Raw genomic sequence first — 18,997 nt, forward strand, 5'->3', positions numbered from 1 at the left:
TTTAAAATGGAAGGCATGGCAGTAGAGTAGTAAGTCCGGTAAAGCCAGACCTCCGATTTTTAAACCCCTCCTCAATTTTTTCCAGGCTATCCTGGGAGATTTACAGGCCCAGATAAAAGAACCAATCTTAGCCTGAAGGTTTGTGATTTCTTTCAGCGGGAAAGATAAAGGGATGGAATTATAAAGAAAAGTCAATTTGGGGAGTATGGACATTTTAATGAGATTAACTCGTCCATATATATTTAATGGTAAATTGCCCCATCTTGTTAATGTTTTAATAATGTCTTTTACAACAGTCTGCCAACTAATTATCGATAGGTTCTTCAATTCATGGGTTAAATAAATTCCTAAATATCGCATTTTTTGTTTCATCCCCTGTATAGGAGAGTTGTTATTCCACCCCATTATCTCTGTCTTTTCCTTGTTAATCTGGTAACCTGACAGCTCCCGGCGAGACTTTTTCCTCGTTCGCGATCAGCAACATCAAGTTGCCGATCGCGAGCATGGAAAATAAACCTCCCAGCGAGAATATCAACGCGGGGAGGTCAGGTTTCTCATTGCAACTGGTCACGTATGCTCGCGACCGCTCGCGATGAGAAACTACCAGTCCGTGTTGGGAAAACTGCAGCCTGAGTACAAATCTACTCAAGCGGCAGAAAACAGATGCTAGCACTGTGCAAGATGCCGTTTGCAATGAATGCAAAGTGGGAACAAGTACCTGGCACTGTGCAATCAGTGCGAACAGCATATTCCCTACCGCACTAAGCAGTTTGCGTAGCCATGTTGAGATAAACTATGCATTTGCCTCATTCTTTTATATGGTGGACTTGGAACACTTAGATGCTATAGAGGAGTCAGCAGGTCTTGCCAAGACTATCAGAAGAATAAGGTCAGGTGTTGGAGGATGTCATCTTTGAAAAAGAAATAGCGGACGCCATTACATTGATAACATGTCTGTGGGAAAAGCAAAATGGGTGATAGTTCCCCTGTAGAGCTTTACAAAATTAACAAACAAAATAGGTACTCTTGTTATGGAGAGTATTCAAAAGGCTGCTCAAAGTGTGGGAGTTCCCTCTGTTTTCAGTAGGACCAGGATCTCTTTGGTTTTAAAACAAAACTAAGACATTCTGATCTATGCCTGAACTTATCCCTGCTTTTGGTTTGACTGTCTGTAGATTTCCTTGCATGATGCAATTCTCGTTATGTGTGACAGTGCAAATTATTATAGTGAACGAAGTTCACCTATCACAAATATCTGTTTGTAAGGATACCCCAAATGGCTCGATGGATTAGTTTCAATCCCTAGAAAGGAAAATAAAAACAGTTATATGAGAGGGTGCTAGAACAAGATTGAAGGTTTCAAAGGTTCATGCCTCTACAGAATCGTGAGGGTTGTGACTACTTCATATGGCGAAATATTGGTTTTCAGATCAGCTATCGCAGGCAAAGTATATGCTACAGACATGCAGAGATGTCCTGAGCTTGATATAAATAAGCAAGGCCTTTGCCCCCTCCGAAAACAGGCTGGGTCCCTTTTATGTGAAAAACCCAAGGCTTACAGATTGTTCGAACCTTAGAACCATTCTTAATTGTCTGCTTGGTGCAAGACCCGTTCAAAGTTAGGTGTGTTTGTAGACTGCATGATGGTACACCCATATGTATCAATGGGGATATATTTATAGACGGGCGAGCGTATCAATGACGATCTGGCAAGACAGAGGCATACTCACACTTGAAAACTTGCAGTCACGCAGGCTTTTTTTAGTAATTTGCCAACCTACAACATGAATATGGTCACTCAGACTATCAATTCTGAGATAAATTAATATAAGCAGCTGATCCTCTGCATGGAAAAATTACTTGATTCAGCTCCTGTTGATCTACCACACTCCGCCATCTCCAAATACCTGTGCACTTGAGGAGGATGTAAATGAGTGAAGTTGGCCCTCTATTGGGTTCAGGGTCGGGTTTAGGGCAGTGCGACCAGTGCGGCCACATTGGGCGCTTACCTGTAGAGGGGGTGCTGACCTCAGGTGGTGGCGCTCTGTTTAGCAATAACTTATTATTGGGGAGATGAGGGGCACTTTTGCCTGGTGGAAGTGAGAGAATCCAAGGAAGCGGTTATGTTTGTCGGAGTACCAAAAATTATTTTTGCACTGGGCGCCACCAGCGATAAAGCCTGCCCTGATTGGCTTTTCATTGAACATTTAATTTTAAGCCCTAATAATGAAAATCACAAGGACTAGTGGGCACAGCGACTGGAGACTTAGATTTACTTTTTACTTTGAGTGACAGTAAACAGGGAAGGTTATACCTCTGTAGAGAATTTATTTTAAACAAATGACAATTCATTCTTCTCTTGATACTTTCCCCTTTACAGTTACTGCCTTTGCTCATCACAAACGCTTAGAATACTTGAGTCATCATACTAGATGCTCTTTTTCTCTGACAATTACAACACTTTTGAACCAGTGACATTATCAACCCATGTCGTTTGGAAAAAGGTGAGATTTCAATTGTTCTAAAACCTGGTACACAGTCCTTTCATATTCTCCTTTACAAAAGGACTGACCCCATTGTTAGAGCAAGAACATGCTCTTAGAATAGGACAACTGTACTGTTGGATAACATGTGAACCCTTAGAGATTGTCGGTCTCACCCATTATTTAGAAAGTGCATCTACTGTCTGTTGGCTTTTGAGAGCATGGTAAAGTATAGTCTTCTGAAGTGAGTTCATTCTTATATGTGTCTCATAATAATCTATTATTCTAAACCGGTGTGGAGTCTTTTTGTGGTGTATTCATTGTGTGTGTTGCACAAATACTTTACACATTGCCTCTTTAGGAAAGCCTGACTGCTTTGTGATAAGCTTCCAGAGAGTGAGCACAGGTTATCTTTTAGTGTGTTTAGCTTACACTGACTAGAGTAGTGGTTCTTACATACCTCAGCCAACTAGGAATACCATTCTAACATAGACAGTATCAATAATGTGACAGAATAAGTCCTGAGTGATGTAGTATGTGAAGCTCTAAGCATTTCATTGTGCGAGTTATAGTTACTTAGAAATATCTATAACTTGTGGATGGCAATGATTTTGTAGTATAAAATGTTGCATTTTAATTGACATTTTCACCTAACTGTAACATGACTTTAACCTTTGTTTTTTTGAATGAATTTCTGAGGTTTTGATTTTATTGGAAAGTAAGATATTATTACCACACACACCCTAACTAAAACATTAGTTTAATTTTCGTTTTTTCAGTGAATGTTTAGGATTTTCTTAGCGTAAAGTAATACTTTATCACCATAGGTAAGTATGCTAACCCGTGCATGACATTGAATTGGCTACAGTGCAGAGACCCCCCCCCCCCACAAACACACAGTCAGCCAGGGCTCACAGGGCCATGGAGTTAACTGCAAGACCTGTCCAATGACAAGATCTGCATCCAAACTCCCACCGGCAGTGAACACCTCAAAGCTATACTGAAAAATGGCAGTACATTTTTAAGACAAATTTGGCAGTCATTTAGAACTTTACTCAGAAAGCAGTATTTTTCCTATTTGGTGTAAATATGTGCAATAATATTCGAGAAAGTTGCTCGAAGTGGTCATGAAGGGTCAAAATTATAGGGATGTCTCGACATTTGATCCAGCAGGAGTCCCATGGCACCATAACTTAAAAAAGTAAAGTGAAAAAAGTATGGGCAAGAGGACTTTTCTTCCCGTTGGTTATTTCATTCCTTTGGGATCAAGCAAACTGGTTGGCTGGCCGCAATATGAAGATAAGTTTGCAACCACCATTGCAGGAATAGGGGACTTAATTCTCACTTCCTGAGTGTTAACAAAAAATAAGGTATAAGGGAGCAAGGTAAGTAGCTCTGACTGGAATTTGTGAGGGAGGGTCTCAGATGGACTTCCTACAGAGCCAAAAGAAAAAAAAATACCATTATACTGCGAGTTTGCAGTACCCCCACTGGCTGTAGCACAGAACCCTTTGTAGTACTGCAGAACTCATGTGGGGGTCGTGGTACAGCAAGTGCATTCACGCTTCAAAAAGTGAAGCTTGTGCAATCTCCTGGTACTGCAGGTGGCGTTATAGCTGCAGAACCAAGAGATTGCCATGGTACCATAGAAACAATAAAAAAAAAATGTGGATTGGAGGGGTTGGCCTCCCAGGGGGTTCGAGCACAGGCAATAGGCCAGGTACTGGGGTTAACTCCAACCCACATATGGCCCTTTGCTGTGCATTGCAGGAGGGCGGCTGCTCACAGTTGGCTGGGCTTAGTGCCGAACACTAGGCCAGGCCCTATTGTCAACCCCACACTGTGCAGAGATAAATGCTGTGTTGAGCAGGGAAAGCTGCCTGCAAAGGGTTGGATGCAGGGTATGACCGCTTTTACCAAGGTTTTACCTTGGGACCCAGGATATGATTACAAGTTTGGTGGAAACGCACTGCCGTCGCTTTTTCAGCGGTCTTACTGCCTGTTGCCTTGGCGGTCTGACCACCAGATTACAATCCTGGCGGGAACTTGGCTACAAGACTGCCATTGGACCGCTGCCACTGCCAAGACTCCTGCTCCCGTGTCGACTCAGGGAATGCCAAAGGCAGGACTTGGAGGCAGTCCTCCTAAGGTTCCTGCTGTTCGGATTACAATCTGCCCTTCCTTCGAGCTTTTCCTGGTGGGGACACTGTCATGTGCAAGTTGCCAGAAAGGCACACAAAGAGGTGAAAACTCACTTTTTCTTGGGGTCCCACTTCAGAATCTGTGCTGACCGCCACTGTCCCGGTCTCTCCTGTGCTGCTGCAACCAGATCACGATGTTCTGCAACCCCATTGTCGCTGGTGCAAAGGACAACATATATATGTGTTTCAGATAAACACAGGTACTTACCTATCTCTCCAGCATGAAAACTGGGGACTGCCAAGCCAGCGATATTCTTAGGACAGCTGTTGTAGTGGCTGTCGTGGTGGTACGATTGTGAGACCGCCAAACTCATAATCAGGCCCTTAGTCTTTTTCTGGAAGTCATTGGCAGGAGTCTTTCAGTGGAGGAAGGCAGTAGGCTTTATCCCAGGGGGACTCCTCAAATCAGGTAGGCATTAAGCCAGGTCCTCGTAAAGCCTTGACTATGGCTGGAAAATCTCAGAGTGGAAGAAATTTAAATTTTGCATGCAGGGAAGTCTTCCCACCAGCTGGAAACATTTTGCTCCTTCAACCAGCCAAGGTTTTTACCTTTAAACTTTTCAGAGCTTGGAATCCTCTATAGGGCAAAGGCTTTCCACGAGGTGGATATATTTTCAGCAAGATCCAGCTTAATCAGATTGGCTGGAATTTCTCAGAACCATATTTTTAAAGTTATAAGGAGAAGTCCAGTTAGACACTGCTATGAGTCCCAAGACCTCAAGTACACCACTTGGGAGTCAAGACTCCCCCATGCTGACCCCAACTGGGTCCAGACCAGGTCCAGTCGAAACTGGTCATCCGGGCACTTCACAGAAAAGTCCTCTTGCAGATACTTATGTATCTGCACCTTGCACAGGAGGTCAGAAAACTGACCCCTGGAGTCCACTTCTTTGTCCCGGGTACAAGCGGGAGCAAGTTCAGAACTTCACATCTCCCCACAGGTCTCAAACAGCAAATACAGTTCTTCTAGTGTTTGTCCATAGGCCTAGTAGTATTTTGTGGAAGGTGCCAGGGGATGCCACATTTATGCCTAATCTTAGCTTTTGGGTGGTGATGACTTCTGGCCACTCGTAACCAAAAAGATAAAGTTCCCAGGGTAATCCCACAAACCTTTGCAGAATTTACTGTGTGCCCTACAGCAAATAATTCCACAGTACCCTTAAATCTAAGATAGAGAACCTCCCCTTGTGCAGAGACTGTGTGCCCACCGAGAGGTGTAGCCAAGGTAATGAACAGTCCCCTCTTCTTTAGTCACTTCAAACCAGTTTTTGGTGCATCTCTCTCACTTGGTTTGGTGCCTGTCTGAATGAGCCTGTGAGGGTATCATCTGCCATCTTCGTGTGACAGAGAAGGCCCCTTTGAAGTAAATTATGTTTTTAGGCACTGATCAACTGGTCTTCATTCCAGAGGAAAAATATACCTCCCCACACTGAGGCCTTTGTCGCTGCTCTGAGAACAGTTTCCACATTTAATCAGGGCAGTTCATGAGCTGGTGGACAGTTGGAGGTGAATGCAAATTAGCCTCCAGGAGCTATAGGCAGGGGAAAGGTAAAGATATAAATGTTTAAAAAAATATATTTATTAAAAGTCCTTCTACACCATTGAATTGGTCCTTTAATAAATATTAAAGACAGTCCTTGAATTATGTTTTTAGCTGGTCCGTAGCATGTGATAGCAGAATTAATACATAATAAAGCTTCCCAGTGTTTCTCTGAGGGACAGTCAACCTTCCTACAGTGAAAACACCTTTTTTGGCTCTAGTCACTGTAAGAAAAACTTACCTTTAACCCTTTAATTGCTGCCGTCGGCCAACGGTCGTCACGAGCGCTACCTCCTCAGTGCTGTGCACGACCGTTGGCCGACGGGCCAGCATTCGTTCTCCGAACGTTCAGCACTGGGCGCTGAACGTTTGACGCAGGGAACGGGTTAAATTATACACACCTTTCGTTAAAATAGCATGCACCCTGTTATGTGGCCTAAAAGGCATAAACTGGGCTGATTTGTTATTATTTAAAAAGATGATTTTCTCCTCTTAAAAGGGTTTATTTTGACAGGTTGAGCTGCAGGGTTAAGATGCAGATGCCAGGCTACACTGGTCACACTAGTGGATGGCACAGTAATGCTGTAGTGCATAGGTGACATTTAACATTCCGTGTCATGGGTATGTTTGGGGTAACATATAGTAAGGACTCTTAGCAAAGTTATGCAAATTAGGGGTTAGACAATCCCACATTTTTATGGGTTAGAGCAAATTCACTGAAGCCTGATTAAAGCATTCCAGTGAACAGGGTCATAAAAACAGTAACATCAGTCCACAAAGAAAATGGAAGTGACCACAGAAAAAGAGGAATGTGCTAGGAACATTTTGCACCAAATGACAAAAGCTTGGCAACAACATACAGATTGATCTAGGATTTTGAGTCCCAAGTTGCAAAAGCGACAGTTATTGTTTTGTTTTATTTGTTTACATGATTGCGTGACCTCTCCTAGGTTGAAAATGCCAAATCTATTTATGTTCAAGTTTCAACAGAGGGCTAAATGTTGATATTCCTGTGGCTAAATGCTTCTACTGCTTGATAGAAACAGGCTGCTGGGACACCTTTTCCCAAATAAGGCAGTATTATTTGAAGTTGAGGTAGATCTGACTTTCTGCCTTATGATCTTTTTAACGCATTAGGGACCACATGTTAAGCTGGAGGAGATTTGTGACTGAGTGGATGTTGGAATTAGCCCTTTGTGCAGGGTTGTCTCCAAACCTTTTGCTTTTTCCTCCTATTTTTGCTGACCTGTTTTTGATGGCTATAGGACTCTGGGCACTTTACCACCACTAATCCATGCTAAATTGCATATGTTCTCTGTGTAAATTGTAATTATGATTGGTTAACCATGATTGACATATTTGATTTACTGATAAGTCCCTACTAAAGTACACTGAGGTTGCCAGTGCCTGTAAATCAAATGCTACTGGTGGGCGTGCAGCACTTGTTGTCCTACCCACATGAGTTGCCCTGTAAATATGTCTCAGACCTGCCACTGTAGTGTCGGTGCACACAGTTCTAAACTGCCATGTTAACCTAGGAAGTGCTAGGCCCTAACCATTCCTTGTCTTACATGTAAGGCACCCTTCACGTAGGCCCACGGTACCACCATGGGCAGGATGCAGTGTATGGTAAAGGTAGGACTTGCACTGGTGTTTTTTACATGTCCTGATAGTGAAATAGAGGCCCACATGCATCAAGCACTTTTTCATTCGCAAACGGTGCGATTCCTTAAAATCGGCCGTTTGCGAATGCAAAAGTGCTTTTTGGGATGCATGAAGCAATTTTAGAATTCGCAACATTGTTGCGAGTTCTAAAATTGCGGGTGCTTTTAAGAAGTCGCAGATGTGCGACTTCTTAAAAGCAATGCATCATTACTTTTAGAAGTGGAAATTCGCAATTAGGGTTCCAAATTTACCGAGTGGTTGAACCACTCGGTAAATTTGGAAAAAGTGTTTAAAATGCTTTAAATGTTTTTTTTTCAACATTCATGTTTCACACACACATGTCCTTAGGACATGTGTGTGTGAAACATGATGCGAAAAATACATTTCAGGGGTGCATGGGGGAGTCTCTTTGGACCCCCCCCTGCACCCATGAAATTTTCTAAGTGCCACTCGCAATTTGCATTGACTCCTATGGGCCTTTTGGCCCATAGGAATCAATGGGAATTGCGAAAATTAACTTAAGAATTCGGTATTTCTTTGGGATTCGGTAAAAATTGCGATTTTTACTGAATCACAAAGAAATACCGAAAAAAATGATGCATAGCATTTTGCACTTCTTAATTTGCGATTCCTTATTTTTCGCAAATTAAGAAATGCAAAATGACACAATGATGCATGTGGGCCAGAGTGTATTTCATTTTCACTCTGTCCCACAAGTTAACATGGGAACTGCACTGTAACATCTTACAAGTGTAAATTTCCATTGGGGAAAGATTGAGAAATTAAGTTTACACTTTCTGAACTCAGAATTTAATAATACATATTTTAGTAAAGGTGGTTTTTAAATTTTATGTTTGAAATTGCCACTTTTAGTAAATGGGCATTTTCTTGTTTAACCACTGTATGTGCCTCTGACTGGTTGTGTATTCAGCGTCTGGTTTTGGAGTGACAGGAGCTGGGGATGTGCATTCACCCTAGACAGCCACAAAGGGTATTGAGATGTGCCCTGCCTTTCCTGGTTGACTCTTAGCTGGGGTGAATGGACCTGGTCTGCATTTAGAGTATTGAGAGGTGTTTCACCAGCATTTGAATAGTTTTGGTCTCCTTTGCACAATGCTGTTTCCACCTCTTGGAAGGAAGTTGGGCCAAAGAGGACAGAACAGGTTTGGACTGGGCTCAAAGACCCTTGCCCCAAAGAGAACAAAGTGAAAACAGTGTATTAGTAGTGGACCTTAAACCTCAGAGAATTAGATCACTTCTGGACTCAAGAAGAGCCTCTGCCAGGTAGAAGAGCTGGAGATCTGTAAGGAGGTGTACTGCCCATTTGCTGTGTGTGCTTTGCTGGGTTGGCCTGCAGCTGCTGCTTCTGCCAAGGAGAGGACAAAGATTGAAACTTTGCTGTGAACTGTCATATAGATATACATTGCCTATATGCTGTGTTAAGTTAGCATGAGCTTATTAGGAGTTTAAACGCCATTTTACCTTTCTGCTGCTTCTGCACACGACACATAACTGTTGCTTTAGCTTTCCTAGTAGAATGTTTTGATTCATGCGAGAATAATATGTTGTTACTCTGATATCAGCCTTGCTTGGTGAGCTGTGTCTGTACAGTGAGTGCAGAAACCGTCAAGGATATCTCAACACAGTGGTTGTTGTAAGGTCTGATCTTCGCACGTTCCTAGACATAACATACATGCAGCTGCGGCCAAGTTCTGGCTTTAGGCGTGTTTTATATTGCTTTGCACAAGAGCATAGAAACACACTTGATGGTGCTTCGCATGCAGAGAGCTTGTGGAAGATGATGTGATCCCTTACCACTAGGATCTTGAGGTATGGGGCCGCCCTGCTAAAACCCAAAGAGACCTTCTTAGATATAATATAATATACTAACTAGGGAGGGTGAGAATTAGGTGTTACTGAACCCTATTCATTTTAGCATAATACCATACTTTCACCTTTTATGTCCTACGGTCTAGTGACTATGCTGATTACTTTGTTTCTTATAATATGTTTGCTTGTATTAGCTAAGATACTGCGTTTGAGAACACTACATTAGTGAATAAATATTTCAAATATGCACGTGTCCTCTTTTACTCCTTGTTCTGGATTAGAATGATTGTATAACGAAAGAGTGTTCATGTGTTCCACGTTACCTGAGGTGTACTAAGTCCATGTTCTGGTTTGTCTAAGCATTGGGAGTTTGTGATAACCAATGAGACACTGTAGCTAGTCTGGTAGGGGATTCTGGGTACTAAGGTGAATTTTGGCACACCCTAATTCACTGAGGTTCCAAGTCTCTATGCACAGTTTTGTATGAGAACGGAATCCCTGCGACAGAACCTGCTTGAAGAAGAAACTCCAAGTGCTTGTGTGTGCTTGCCTCCTGTTCTGACGTCCCAGGATCACAAATACTTCACCTGCAACCCACTGACCAGCACCTGGACTCCTCTGTGGACTCCTGTATTCAAAAGGCAGCCAATTCTAGTTATTTAGCCCTAAGAGGTTTGTGGTTGGTGCTGCAAAGCAAGACGTATGACTTGTTAGACGGGGACCCGGAGGGGGTCGGCCGAGCAAGGGGGAGAGGTCTCCTGGCGAGGGCCCTCTCCTTCAATCGTACGGACGAGCAACTTCCACCCCACAGATAGACACCACACACAGATACGTTCGGTACACTTTTATATGTGTTCTTAGGCAAGGTAGCTTGACGATACAGCAGGACCTGGATGCGAGGATCCTGTCAACTCTAGTCTCTTAAGGGAAGGGAGTAGCGGGACAGTCTCAGTACCGGTCCGGTACAGGGGTAGCAGGTGTGGAGCTCACAATCCTCGAGCTGGAGGGTTCACAAGTAGGGGCCGCGGCAGCGCCTGCAGGCCTTCACGAAGGTTCACGAAGAGGATGAGCCGCGGCAGCGCCAGCAGGCCTTCAAGATGGTGCACGACGAGGATGAGCCGCGGCAACGCCAGCAGGCCTTCAAGATGGTTCACGGAGCGGATGGGCCGCGGCAGCGCCAGCAGGCCTTCAAGTTGGTTCACGGAGGGGATGAGCCGCGGCAGCGCCAGCAGGCCTTCAAGATGGTTCACGACGAGGATGAGCCGCGGCAGCGCCAGCAGGCCTTCAAGATGGTTCACGACGAGGATGAGCTGTGGCAGCGCCAGCAGGCCTTCAAGATGGTTCACGAAGAGGAGCCGCGGCAGCGCCAGCAGGCCTCCAAGGATGAGTTTGTCTCAGTGTCTCTCGACTCCAGGATACAACTGCCTTCCTGCTCTGGAGCTGCCCCAGTTATAGGTCTGGCGCCCTTTGATGTCCGGACCCTCGCACTTGGAGGTCGGGAGGTCCGGGATGAGGGAGTCCAGACACCCAGCAGGGGGGTGGAGCCAGCACCCAGGGAGGCTGGGGGGCGATCGAAACCTGGCGGAGGGGAGCCATCGACACTCCTTCTCCCATTGACCCGCCAAGTGGTCTCTTCACCCCCTGGGTGGATGGTGGTGCCTCGATGTTGGGGCTAGGCTAGGCCTGGGGCTGAGGTCGACCCGAGGCCACAAGGCCTGGTCGTGGAGGGTCCAAGATGGCGGCTGGGCCGGGGACGGAGGTTCGGGAGGGGACCCGGGCCAGCCGAGAATGTTGCGATCATGAGCCAATATTCTGCCGGGGAAGAGCTGGGTGTTGACCCGGTGGGCTGTAGGTGGTGTTCTTGTCCGGGGAACAGGGGTAGCAGGGGTCCGCGACCCGCCATGCGGGGATGGGTCGGGCATGCCACGAGGCCTGTCCAACATGCGTCCCCCCCAGCTGAAGGCAGGGAGAGTCTCCCATCTTCTTGGGTAATCTCCTCGCCGAGGCGGAAGAAGCGGGACTGGCCGTCTGCGTTGGCGTGGTCTTGGCCTGGGCGATGCTCCACAGTGAAGTCCATCCCTTGCAGGGAGATGGACCAACGTAACAGCTTCGGGTTCTCTCCCCGCATCTGCATCAGCCATTGCAGTGGTCGGTGGTCTGTTTGCACCCGGAAGTGGGTACCGAAGAGATAGGGACTGAGCTTCTTGAGGGCCCACACCACGGCGAAGGCCTCTCGCTCGATGGTGCTCCAGCGCTGTTCTCGGGCCAACAGGCGTCGGCTGATGAAGACCACTGGCTGGTCAACTCCCTCGGTGTTGAGTTGGGAGAGGACGGCCCCAATGCCGTGATCGGAAGCATCCGTCTATACTATGAATTCTCGGCTGTAGTCGGGGGCCCGGAGCACGGGGGCGGTGCACATGGCGGATTTGAGTTTCTCAAAGGCAGCCTGACACTCAGGAGTCCAGTGTACTTTCTGGGGGTTCTTTTTGGAGGTGAGTTCTGTGAGGGGCCCCACAATGCTGCCATAGTCTTTTACGAAGCGCCTGTAGTATCCGGTGAGCCCCAGGAAGGCTCGGACCTCTGTTTGGGTCACCGGGGGCTCCCACGCCTGAATGGAGGCGATCTTGAGTTGGAGAGGGGCCACCAGGCCACTTCCCACTTGGTGCCCCAGGTAGGTCACGGACCCTTGGCCGATTTGGCACTTGCTGGCCTTGATTGTTAGCCCTGCCCGCCGGAGGGCGTTCAGGACCTCCCGGAGGTGTTGGAGGTGTTCTGCCCATTGGCGGCTGTACACAGCAATATCGTCCAGATAGGTGGTGCTGAACTCCTCCAGTCCCGCCAGGACTTTGTTTACGAGCCTCTGAAAGGTGGCGGGTGCGTTTTTCATTCTGAAGGGCATCACCTTGAAGTGGTAGTGGCCATCCGGGGTGGAGAAGGCGGATCGCTCCTGGGCCCCGGGGGTGAGGCCGATCTGCCAATAGCCCGCTGTCAAATCAAAGATGCTCAGGTAGCGGGCGGCCCCCATGCGGTCGATCAGTTCATCTGCTCGGGGAATGGGGTGAGCGTCGGTCCTGGTGACGGCGTTCAGACCCCGATAGTCCACACAAAATCTGAGTTCTGGGGCGACGCCAGGGGCGGCGGCCTTGGGGACCAGCACGACTGGGCTGGCCCAGGGGCTGTCGGAGGGCTCGATCACTCCCAGAGCCAGCATCTTGGAGACCTCCGACTGGATGCAGGCGCGTACTCGATCAGGTACCCTGTACGCCCGGTGCCGGATAGGGGGGCTATCTCTGGTGTCGACATCGTGGAGGCACCAGGGGCTGACCCCAGGGATGAGGGAGAATAGGTCGGCAAACTGGTGTAGCAAGTCTTGGCAGTCTTGGTGTTGCGCTGGGGACAGGGCATCGGAGAGGTGGACTCCTTCCATGGAGCCGTCTTTTTCGAGGTTCCTCAGGAGATCGGGAAGGGGCTCGGAGTCCTCCTCAGCCCCACTGTCGGTAGCCATCAGGAGGCTAAGTTCAGAGTGTACGAAGTGTGTCTTAAGTCTATTGGCGTGGAGGACACGGAGAGGGTTTCGGGGGGATTCCAGGTCCACCAGATAGGTGACAGGGCCCTTGCGCTCCACCACTTTGAAGGGTCCCGTCCATTTGTCCTGGAGGGCGCAAGGTTCGACCTGGGACATAACCCAGACCTGTTGTCCCGGCTCGAACTCGATGGATGAGGCATTTTGGTCATACCAGCGCTTCATGTCTTCTTGGCTGGCTTCGAGGTTGGCTTTGGCGAGTTCCCTGAACCGCCGGGTCTGGTTCCGGAGGGTCAAGAGGTTCTTGTACACATCAGGGGAAGTCTTCTGGGGGGTCACCTCCCACCCTTCTTTGACCAGGCTGAGGGGGCCCCGGACGGGGTGCCCATACAGGAGCTCGAAGGGGCTGAAGCCCAGGGATTTCTGGGGGACCTCCCTGTAGGCAAACAGGAGGCATGGGAGCAGCACGTCCCATTGGCGGCATAGGGGCTCCCCCAGGCCCATGATCATACCCTTGAGGGTGCGATTGAATCATTCTACTAGTCCGTTTCCTTGCGGGTGATAGGGGGTCGTAAATTCGTGGGTGACCCCGCACTGTTGCCAGAGGGACTTCATGTACCTGGAGATAAAGTTCGTTCCCCGATCACTGACGACCTCTCGGGGGAAGCCCACCAGCGAGAAGATCCCCATCAGGGCTCGGCCCACCACGGACGCTGTCACGGTCCGGAGAGGGATGGTTTCGGGATCGCGAGTGGCATGGTCCACCAGAACAAGGATGAACCGGTGACCCTGCGCTGTCCGGGGCTCCAGGGGCCCCACAATGACGATTCCCACCAGCTCAAAGGGAGTGGTGACGATAGGAAAGGGTTGCAGGGGGACTTTCAGTTTCTGGCCGCTCTTCCCGCTGGCCTGGCAGGTGGGGCAGGCCCGGCAGTGGTTCATTACATCGTTCCGCATTTTCGGCCAGTAGAAATGGGTCACCAGGCGGCTGTACGTCTTGTCCTGCCCCAGGTGCCCGGCAAGTGGCACATCGTGTGCCAGGTTCAAGAGGAAGTCTCTGAATCGGAGGGGGACCACCAGCACCCGGCTGGCTCCCAGTTCGGCAATCTTTTGCTCACTGTAGAGCAGCCCGTTGTCCCAGTAGATCCAGTGGGCCCCCGAGGCATCCCCTGCGCTCTGGGCTATGGCTTGTTGTCGGAGCCCCTCGAGGGAGGGACACATTCTTTGTTCTTGGCGGAACTGTTCCTGAGTGGGGCCACCTTCTTGGCGCCACTGGGCCAGCTCCGGGAGGTCTTGGGTTTGGTCAGGTTCTTCGCTGTCGAGCCCCGGGGGACCAGGCTCAGGTGTGGTTTCTTCTGCTATGATCGGCGGAGGAGGTTCGGGCCACTTTGGTTCCTCCGTGAGGGGGATGGCGCGGGCGGCCATGGATCAGGTCGTTGCACAGACCCATTCAGGGAGGCCAAGCATCCCCAGGTGCTCTCTTTGCTCAACGGCTGCCCAGGGGGAGCTTTCAAGATCGTTCCCCAGGAGGCAGTCCACGGGGGCATCGTCTCGGACGGTCACTTTCAGCATGCCCGACACCCCCCCCCACTCGAAGGGGACACGGGCCATCTGGCACAGGCTTTCGGAGTTGTCCACAGACCGCACTGGACAGAGTACATTAGGTAGGATTTGATCAGGGGTCACCAGATGGCAGTGGACGGCGGTCACACTGGCCCCTGTGTCACGGAGGGCTTCCGCCCGGCGTCCATTTATGGTGACCCACTGGCTGTATTTTTGCGTGTTGGTGGGAATGGGGGCCCGCGGGACCATGTCCCTTTCCCCTAGACAGACCAGGGACATGGCGGCAGGTTCCCACTCGGACTGGTATTGTTCGTGCTCTTCTTGTGCTTTGTCGCCCTGCTCCTCTCCTAGGGTTATGGCGGTGATCTGGCGGTTTACTGGACTCTGGTTTCTCGGGCAGTTTGGATCATTGGCGTAGTGGCCGGGTCGCTGGCATTTGTGGCAGACGACGTTGGAGCGGAATCCTGGTCGCGTCGGAGGGTTTCCTCTTCCAGCCGGGGGCGGGGTGTTGCTAGTGGGGGGCACTGTGACGGAGTCCCGGCCCGACCCTGGCCTCCTCCTCCCCCCCGTGGCCGGTGGGGCCCTTGGGAGGCTCTGTTCTGTTTGCCTGGCCAACTCCGAGGGACCAGTGTGCTCTCCCATCGATCCGCTTCGATGGCGAGTTTCCGGGGTTCGGTCAGCTTGCTATCGAGGAGGTGCTGCCTTAGTTCCACGAAACAATTATTGAAGAGGTGCTCCCACACAATAAGGTCGAATAACTGCTCGTAGGTGGTGACCTGGCTGCCCTTGATCCAACCCTTGAAGGCTCGGCTAAAAAAGTTCACGTACTCCACCCAGGTGGTACCGGGGATTCTCTTACAGTCTCGAAATCGCTGCCGGTACATTTCGGGCGTGAGCCCATAGCGAGTGAGAAGGGCGGCCTTCATGTGTTCGTAGGATGTCATCTCGTGGTCGGGGAGCTGTAGCAGGGCATCTCTTCCTTCGTTGACGAATCTTCCCCATAACCCGGCTCCCCAGTCTTTTTGCGGGATTCGGTGGGAGATCATTGCTACCTCCTAGGCCTTAAACCATTGCTGGATATCGTCGTTCCTGTAGTATTCTCGGACGACGTCCTTGGGAATGTGGACCTTGGGGTCTGTAGGGGGAGCGGAGCTCTGGTTCTCGGGGACGCCGAGGTCTTTGTTTTGTCGTCGAATTTCTAGCTCTTTCAAATTGCGCTCATGTTCGTACGCTAGTCTCTTTTCTTCCAGCTCCCTCTGGCTCTTTTTCTCTTCTCGTTCTTCCCGGAGCCGTAAGTGTTCGAGGGTTATCTTTTGTTCTGCCAGTTTCAGTTCTCCATCCAAGCAAAGTTGAGCCAGCTCTAACTCGTGGAGTCGGCTTTTCTCCCGTTCTTGGGCCTCTTCGGACGAGAGGCCCGCTCTTCGTTCTTCTACGGGGGTGGTAAGCATTTCTGTGGCCTCAATGTTTTCACTTTGGGGTGGGGACGCTTCTGTCTCCACCCAAGATTCCAAGGCGTGCTTGAGGTCATCTTTGGTGCTCAGTCCTGTGGTAGCGATGCCCAAATCTAGGCAGAATTGCTTTAGTTCTTTGTGGCTGTATTCTTCCAGCCGTTCTATCTGAAATTTTGCGGTTGTTCCACTCTCCTTTGTCGACATTGCTGCTGTGTGTCGTGGGGTGAGTTACTCTCTGTACGATTATGCGTTGGCTCGGATCGCGCCGCTGGCCACCAAAGTTAGACGGGGACCCGGAGGGGGTCGGCCGAGCAAGGGGGAGAGGTCTCCTGGCGAGGGCCTCTCCTTCAATCGTACGGACGAGCAACTTCCCCCCCACAGATAGACACCACACACAGATACGTTCGGTACACTTTTATATGTATTCTTAGGCAAGGTAGCTTGACGATACAGCAGGACCTGGATGCGAGGATCCTGTCAACTCTAGTCTCTTAAGGGAAGGGGGTAGCGGGACAGTCTCAGTACCGGTCCGGTACAGGGGTAGCAGGTGTGGAGCTCACAATCCTCGAGCTGGAGGGTTCACAAGTAGGGGCTGCGGCAGCGCCAGCAGGCCTCCAAGGATGAGTTCGTCTCGGTGTCTCTCGACTCCAGGATACAACTGCCTTCCTGCTCTGGAGCTGCCCCAGTTATAGGTCTGGCGCCCTTTGATGTCCGGACCCTCGCACTTGGAGGTCGGGAGGTCCGGGATGAGGGAGTCCAGACACCCAGCAGGGGGGTGGAGCCAGCGCCCAGGGAGGCTGGGGGGCGATCGAAACCTGGCAGAGGGGAGCCATCGACACTCCTTCTCCCATTGACCCGCCAAGTGGTCTCTTCACCCCCTGGGTGGATGGTGGTGGCTCGATGTCGGGGCTAGGCTAGGCCTGGGGCTGAGGTTGACCCGAGGCCACAAGGCCTGGTCGTGGAGGGTCCAAGATGGCGGCTGGGCTGGGGACGGAGGTTCGGGAGGGGACCCGGGCCAGCCGAGAATGTTGCGATCATGAGCCAATGTTCCGCCGGGGAAGAGCTGAGTGTTGACCCGGCGGGCTGTAGTTGGTGTTCTTGTCCGGGGAACAGGGGTAGCAGGGGTCCGCGACCCGCCATGCGGGGGGGGGTCGGGCATGCCACGAGGCCTGTCCAACATGACTCCGACGCCATTAGTGCAGCACCAGTGATGCCGCAACTTGCACTGAGGTACGGCACACCACCTGCCTCCCTATGTCTACAGTTATCGGCCTTCTTGATGCCAGCTCATACACCGACGCTGTCAGCACCAGCATCACATTATCGCAGGGCCGATAACCGACAAGGGTGACTTCCCAAACTCTTCGACGTCTCATTGCTTCAGCAGACCCAAAGCCTCACTGCTGACACCACCTTACTTCCCCTGTCCTGGATTCGATGCCTCGCCTTCTCACGGACTTGATGCCTTGCCTCCCCTGTCGCAGAAAGGAACAGGCTTTGCCTCAGCACTGACACCTCAACTCAACAACACCATGCCTCATCTGTTGACTTTGTTCCCAATGTACCTTTGATTAGGGGGTGCCTGACCCGCCCACCTCGTGGTCGGCACCGTACTTTGGATTTGTGCCTGTCACGGCGTCGTAATTGCCCCAGATGGAGCTATTTGTTTCTACAAGTTCTCTTTTTGAATGCCTATCTCTTGCCACTGTATTATTCCCAAGCTAAGTGGTCATGTAAAAATCCAATCCTTGCTTGGACCCAGGAACACCAACTCCTGTGGATTGCTCCTTTGCCACACCTAGGTACATATCCCAGAAAAGTGTTGTGTCTGCTCATGTGATGCTCATTCTTATGTATTTAATTTTCACTATTGAAATGGTGTCTGTCCCATAAGTTAACATGGGAGCTGCACGGTAACATCTTACAAGTGTACATTTCCATTGGGGAAAGATAGAGAAATTAAGTTTACTCTCTCTGAACTCAGAATTTAATAACACATCTTTTAGTAAAGGTGTTTTTTAAATTGTATGTTTGAAATTGCCACTCTTAGTAAATGGGCATTTTCTTGTTTAACCACTCTATGTGCCTCTGACTGGTTGTGAATTCAGCGTCTGGTTTTGGAGTGACAGGAGCTGGGGATGTGCATTCACCCTAGACAGCCACAAAGGGTATTGAGATGTGCCCTGCCTTTCCTGGTTGACTCTTAGCTGGGGTTAATGGACCTGGTCTGCATTTAGAGTATTGAGAGGTGTTTCACTAGCATTTGAATAGTTTTGGTCTCCTTTGCACAATGCTGTTTCCACCTCTTGGAAGGAAGTTTGGCCAAAGAGGACAGAACAGGTTTGGACTGGGCTCATAAACCCTTGCCACAAAGGAACAAAGTGAAAACGGGGTATAAGTAGTGGACCTTAAACCTCAGAGAATCAGATCACTTCTGGACTCAAGAAGAGCCTCTGCCAGGTAGAAGAGCTGGAGAGCTGTAAGCAGGAGTACGGCCCATTTGCTGTGTGTGCTTTTCTGGGTTGGCCTGCAGCTGATGTTTCTGCCAAGGAGAGGACAAAGACTGAAACTTTGCTGTGAACCTGCTTGAAGAAGAGACTCCAAGGGCTTGTGTGCGCTTGCCTTTTGTTCTGATGTCTCGGTGTCACAAATACTTCACCTGCAACCCACTGACCAGCACCTGGACTCCTCTGTTGACTCCTGTATTCAAAAGGCTTCTAATTCTAGTTCTTTGGCCCTAA

The 18,997-nt window shown here is 49.6% G+C and overlaps 1 protein-coding gene across 1 annotated transcript in view; it reads left to right on the forward strand.

The window, feature by feature from the left end:
* The window catches only part of TRHDE (thyrotropin releasing hormone degrading enzyme), a 1,998,244-nt gene that overhangs the window by 799,079 nt on the left and 1,180,168 nt on the right, over positions 1–18,997 (forward strand). The window lies entirely within an intron of this gene.

This window comes from Lissotriton vulgaris, chromosome 1_1 (assembly GCF_964263255.1).
Source record: "Lissotriton vulgaris chromosome 1_1, aLisVul1.2, whole genome shotgun sequence".
Classification (NCBI taxonomy): Eukaryota; Metazoa; Chordata; class Amphibia; order Caudata; family Salamandridae; genus Lissotriton; species Lissotriton vulgaris.